Here is a 6,896-nt window from a genome sequence, read left to right on the forward strand (position 1 = left end):
GGTGTTTGTGGGTGGACTGGGGAAGCTCTTCTACGCCACCTACTGAATCCCACTGAAATTACATGACACAGTCAGTGTAAACCTATTTTCTCGTATTCATGTGTAGAAATGGTCTGTGAATCCACAGACCAGCAATTAGATAGAATCACCTCTCTGTGGCCCCCCTTCCCTGCAATCAGTTCACTAGTGTCTACACTAACAAAGTGAAGGAGGCGGTATTAATAATCCACAGATGATTTATTCAGTTCAGTTCAGTCGCTCAATCATGTCCGACTCTGCGACCCCAAGGACTGCAGGACGCCAGGCCTCCCTGTTCATCACCAACTCCTGGAGTTTACTCAAACTCACGTCCATCGAGTCGGTGATGCCTTATTTGCTGCATTCAAAATGCTTATCACCACCATGCTGACGGACGTGGGGGTAGAGGTGTTTCGGGTGTTTTACTTCTAACCCTTCAATCAGGCCACTATTAAAAGTGACTGAAGGTGGAAAGAAGCAGCGGTCAAGGTCAAAGCTTTGTTAAAATTCATAAGGGGAAAAAATCTCTCATGGGCTTTTACAGAATGGATGCTAATCATGTCTTTTCTGACAGATTGGGTTGCAGAGAAAATCTGGTGCTCAAATTTTCAAGCTCTCTTCAAAAATTGATTTTTAAAATTTCTATGTGGAAAATAGGCTAGCTAACAATCTCTTTTCTCCAATAAAGCTTTATGTGGTTCCTTGTTGTTGGCATGCTCAAGGAATCCAACCTGATAGCTCCACTCTGGTCTTTTAAAACAACAACAGTAACAAAATAACAAGTGGGCAAATAGAGCTGGGACACCCTAGCTTTCTTCCTCTGAACTTGTGCTCAGCTTGGTGCTACCAGATGTCCTCAACATCTTGAGGTTGCAAGCTGGTTGCAATTCTTGCTGGAATCAGCTTTTCTACCACAGGGAACAAGGCCAGCTTCCCTAAACTGAGAACCTCGAGGTGCTTTTTAACTTGTACTATTCTCTCTCTCTCTCGGTTTCCTCCTGTCCCCTCACAATTTGTTCAAGAAGGGAGGTGTACCTATAAATATATTTCTGTGACTGAAGGAATGAACCTCCTTCTCCCTCCACTCTTACCATTACTTCTCCCAGACCTATAACTGGAGATAGGCGTGCTCTTTGATTAACAATTCAGTTTCTGGCTCCCCAAGATACAATCAGTCCATTCTGAAGGAGATCAGCCCTGGGATTTCTTTGGAAGGAATGATGCTGAAGCTGAAACTCCAGTACTTTGGCCACCTCATGTGAAGGGTTGACTCATTGGAAAAGACTCTGATGCTGGGAGGGATTGGGGGCAGGAGGAGAAGGGGATAACAGAGGATGAGATGGCTGGATGGCATCACTGACTCGATGGACGTGAGTCTGGGTGAACTCCAGGAGTTGGTGATGGACAGGGAGGCCTGGTGTGCTGCGATTCATGGCATCGCAAAGAGTCGGACATGACTGAGCGACTGAACTGAACTGAACTGAAAGACATTTGACATTGTGAACTAGATGTAGAAAGTGATACCCAGGAGAGAGGTCAGCAGGGCACTTTAGCACTCAGAAAGTCCTGTGTTTCCCTTCAAGCTCATCCCCACTCTGAGTTGGTCACTCGCCTCTTTTTATTTCCCTATTATCCAGTAGGTTTGTACTCATGCTAGTGCTCAGTCGTGTTTGACTCTGCAGCACGTGGACTGTAGCCAGCCAGGCTCCTTTGTCCATGGGATTTCCCAGGCAAGAATATTGGAGTGGGCTGCCATTCCCTTCTTCAGGGGATCTTCCCCATCCAGAGATTGAACCCAAGTCTCTTGCGTCTCCTGTACTGGTAGGTGGATTCTTTACCACTGCACCAGTTAGCAGTGGACAAGCACACTTGTAAGCATGTACACCCAGGCATTGAAATATCCACCTCTTCTAAGGAATAACTTTAATTCTCAAAGAATATACCTCTTTTAAATTTTAAAAATATTTTATTTAACCCCAAATATAAAAAATATCATTTAAAATGCCACAATATAAAACATTATTAATATATATATTTTTCATTTCAAGTTTTCAAAATCCAGTGTGTATGGGACTTCCCTGGTGGTCCAGTGGGTAAGACTCAATGCTCTTAATGCAGAGGGCCTGGGTTCGATCCCTGGTCAGAGAACTAGATCCCACACGCCTCGACTAAGACTTGATACAGCCAAACTAGTTAATCAACTAATTTTAAAAAATTCAGTGTGTATTCTAAATTTACAGCACATCTCATCTGGACTACCTATATTTCAGGTGTTCCATGGTCACATGTGGCTAGTGGCTTCCATACTGGATGGCTTGAGTCTAGGTGGATTTATCATAACCGTGCAAATAAGTACAAGCCTACGTCGAGTCAACAGCAACTCAAAGAGCTAACTCAACATAGAGGTTTTGTATCTGAGACTCTAGGCACCTCTTTGCTTCTCTCAACAGCAGTTTTTGCCCACTCTTAATTCCATACCCAGGTGTTTCTTTTTGGATCCATGGCAATGTAAACATTGCCAATTAGATGTGACCTGTACTGTTGTTTTTTTTAACAAAAACTTTATTAAGATATAATTCATATAGCATAAAAATTTCATCCATTTGAAGTGAACAATTCAATGACCTAAGGTAAAGCCATAGAACTGTGCGACCATTACCACAACCAAACTTTTTCAACACCCTACAAAGAGCCACACCCCTTAGCTGTCACTTTCCAATGCCCCATTTGCCTCAGACCTAGACAACCACTATGGATTGTACTAATGATCTCTATAGATTTGCCTGAGTATTTCATATAAATGGAATCATGTAAAATGTGGTTATTTGTGCTTTTTTCCACGTAGCTTAATGTTTTCAAGATTTGTCCATGTTGCAGCATGTATCAAGTTTCATTTTTTTGTTGCTAAATAACTTTTCATTGTATGGGTATACCACATTTTATTTATCCATTCATCAGCGAATGGGTATTTGTGTTGTTTACACTTATGGCTGTTACGAATATATAAAAATTCATGTACAAGTTTTGGGGAGACATTCTTTCTTGGGTATATATTTAGATATTTAAGCGTGAAATTCTACCTCGTATATAAATATGATTAGCCTTTTGAGGAGTTCCAGGCTAGCTGCATCATTTATCTTTCCACCAACAGTGTATAAGAGCTCCAATTTCTCCACATTCTTGCTAACACTTGAGCACTTCTGACTTTTACTATAGTCTTCTTATGAATGAATTGGTATCTCATTATGGTTTTAATTTGCATTTCCTTGATAACTAATGATGTTGAACATCTTTTCATGTGTAAATTAGCTGTTTGTATATCTTCTTTGCAACCTTGCTGAACTTGTTTTTTAGTTCTACTAGTTTTCCAGCGGATTCCTAAGTAGTATTTTCTATAAATAAGATGATGTCACTTGCAGAATGTCATCTTCTTCCTTTCCAAGATGGATACTTTTTATAACACCTTCTTGTCTAATGGGATTCCCTGGTGGCTCAGATGGTAAAGAATCCACCTGCAATGTGGGAGACCTGGGTTTGATCCCTGGGTTAGGAAGATTCCCCTGGAGAAGGGCATGGCTACCCACTCCAGTATTGTTGCTTGGTGAATTCCATGGACTGAGGAGCCTGGTGGGCTACAGTCCATAGGGTCACAAAGAATCGGACACGACTGAGTGACTTTCACTTTGACTTTTGTCTAACTGCCTTGGCTAGCACTCCCAGTACAATGTGGAACAGAAGTGATAAGAGAGGTCTGATGCCGAGGTTCTGAACCTATTGAGAGCAGGTTCCGAATAGTAGGGAAGAGTTTCGAGAACCATTAAGTATGAGGTTAACGATGAGTTTTCCATCTATGCTTTTATTTTTTTAAACATCAAAACCATTTTGTATTAGGGTACAGCCCACAAACAGTGTGGTAATAGTTTCTGGTGACCAGTGAAGGGACTCAGCCATACACATACATGTATCCATTCTCCCCCAAACCCGCCTTGCATTCAGGCTGGCACATAACATTGAGCAGAGTTCCATGTGCTATACAATAGGTTTTTGTTGGTTATCCATTTAAATATAGCAGTGTGTACATGACCTTCCCAAATTCCTTAAATATTCCTTCCCCCTGCCCTCCACCACAGCCCCGCCCCTCAACCCAGCCCTGGCAACCATGAGTTAATTTTCTAAGTCTGTGAGTCTCTTTCTGTTTTGCAAGTTCATTTGTATCATTCCTTATCAGATTGTGGAATTTCCCATCCATTTCTAGTTTGTGAGTACTTTTTTCAGGAAGAGGTAGAAAGTATGGTTTCTTTTTCTGTATTATTTTTTTTAATTTATTTTTATTTTTGGCTGCTCTTGGTCTTCATTGCTGCAAGCGGGCTTTCTTGAGTTGCAGCCAGCAGAGGCTACTCTTTGCGTGGTATGCTTTGCGGTGCTTTCTCTTGTGGAGCACGGGATCTAGAACACAGGCTCAGTAGTTGTGATGGGCGAGTTAGTTGCTCCGTGGCACGTGGAATCTTCCCACACCAGGGATCAAACGCATGTCTCTTGCATTGGCAGGTGGATTCCCACCAGAGAAATCTGCAGAGTATGGTCCCTCACTCAGCAAGGAAGAAAACTAGTTTGAGGGATGCCTCTCCCAGCAGAGTCAATACAGTTGACCCTGAACAAAACAGGTTTTAGAGCGCCTAATCTGGTTATAACTTTACAGTTGGCCCTTTGTAACTGCAGTTCCTCATCCTTGGATTCAATCAACTGCAAATAGTGTGGTGCTATAGTACTTTTTTTTTTTTTTGAAAAAAATCTGTAAGTGGACCAGTGCAGTTCAAACTTATCTTGTTCAAGGGTCAGCTGTACTCACAGCTGTGTTCCATTCCTTCCATCCCTCCCTCCATATTTTCTCAACAGAAAGCAAAATTCCTCTCTCCCATCTGACCCTAGAGTTCAAATTGTGCCCCATGAAGCTGGCTGGGAATGAAAAATGGCATCAATTAGACATCTGGCATTGAATTAATTCCCCCTTAACTGGTTAAAATTTTCCAGCAATTTTTTTTTAAGTTGCCACCTGAGTAAATCTTAGACCAAGGCCAATCTGTCTCCAGCTACCGACCTGAGTGTTTGGCTTCATGAAACGTTGATAAGCACCTTTGTACGCCGTCTTGGTCCAACTATTTTATTGTCATCTTAGGATAAATTCCTGGAAAGAGTGAGTAAATGCATTGGGTGGCTTTTTATGTTTACTGACAGTTTCTGTCACTGTTGTGAATTACTTGTTCGCATCACTGCATATGTCTATATCAGGTTTATGTTTCTCTACTTAATTACACGTTCTCGTTTATGTTACTGACACTCACCCTCTGTCAAACTTTTTGTAAACATCTTCCCTCATTTTTTATCTTTTTATCTCATGATCTTTCAAACCAACAAATATGTACCTTTTTATATAAACAAGTAAGTTGACTTTCTCTTTGCTATTATTCTCAGTTAGTTGTGTGCTGGTGAATCAGGTTGACTTCCCAGGTGGCTCAGTGGTAAAGAATCCATCTGCCAAGCAGGAGACATGAATTCAATCCCTGGGTTAGGCAGATTCCCTGGAAAAGGAAACAGCAACCCACTCCGGTATTCTTGCCTGGGAAATCCCATGGACAGAGGAGCCTGGTAGGCTACAGCCCACAAGGCTGCAAGAGTCGGGTGTGATTTGGTAACTAAGCAACAACAACCTAGGGTAAACCAGGCTACAAAAAACAAAAAGCCTCATTATTTCTTAGCACTTGCCAATACCTATGGTTCAAGTATTTCCACTATACCTGATTTCTAACTACCAACTGACCTGCTTGCAAAATTCCTTAATATTTAACCACTGGTTCTCACAAGTCTTTATAATCAGCTCCATCAGACTACTGCTACATTTTGCTTTTAGGTTAAAAGAGTTCTTCATAACAAGGTCAGATAAATATATGTGTATGTGTTCTTCTCAAGGGCTTCCAAGGTGGCTCAGTGGTAAAGAATCTGCCTGTCAATGCAGGAGACATGGATTTGATCCTTGGATCAGGAAGATCCCCTGAAGGAGAAAATGGCAACCCACTCCAGCATTCTTGCCTGGGAAATCCCATGGACAGAGAAGCCTGGCAGGCTGAAGTCCATGGGGTCGCAAGAGTCAGACACGACGGAGCAACTAAGCATGCACGCACATTCTTCTTAAAGGTCATTTTTTTAGTTACTTTAATGTTACATTATCCAAGAAACGTGTTTACTGAAGAAAACTCAGGAAATACAAATAAATAAAGATAAAAATTCAAATCAATAATAATCTTACCATATAGATATATAATACATCACTATCATTTTTGTAGCAAACATGCAGACTTTTTAATATTTATATAAACATGCTTTAAGCTCTTGATGCTGGTAACTAAATTGCTAGGCAGTAAATTTGTGCAGTTTACACACATACACACACACATTCCTCAGATGGCATTGGACCAAGTATTCTGTTTTATAATCTCTTAATGTGGGAGACCTGGGTTAGATCCCTGTGTTGGGAAGATCCCCTGGAGAAGGGAAAAGCTACCCACTCCAGTATTCTGGCCTGGGGAATTCCAGTACTCTGGCCTGGGTTGCGAAGAGTCAGACACAACTGAGTGACTTTCACTTTCCTTTTTCTTAATTAAACCAGCTGGTTCTACAAAGTATGGTGTAGGGTATAGACTAGAACTTTTCCTATGACTTGGGTCCAAAACAAGGGACTAGGAAGTGTAATTTACCCCCTCTTCTAAGGAGAGTTGCCAACAACTGGGGCATGCACTTCCTGAAGCAGTTGAATCAGATAGTACAAACCCCACCTCCTCGCCATCCTCACATTTTCCCCAGGCACACATGCATACAGGGGA

This window comes from Bos mutus, chromosome 6, assembly GCF_027580195.1.
Source record: "Bos mutus isolate GX-2022 chromosome 6, NWIPB_WYAK_1.1, whole genome shotgun sequence".
NCBI classification, from domain to species: domain Eukaryota; kingdom Metazoa; phylum Chordata; class Mammalia; order Artiodactyla; family Bovidae; genus Bos; species Bos mutus.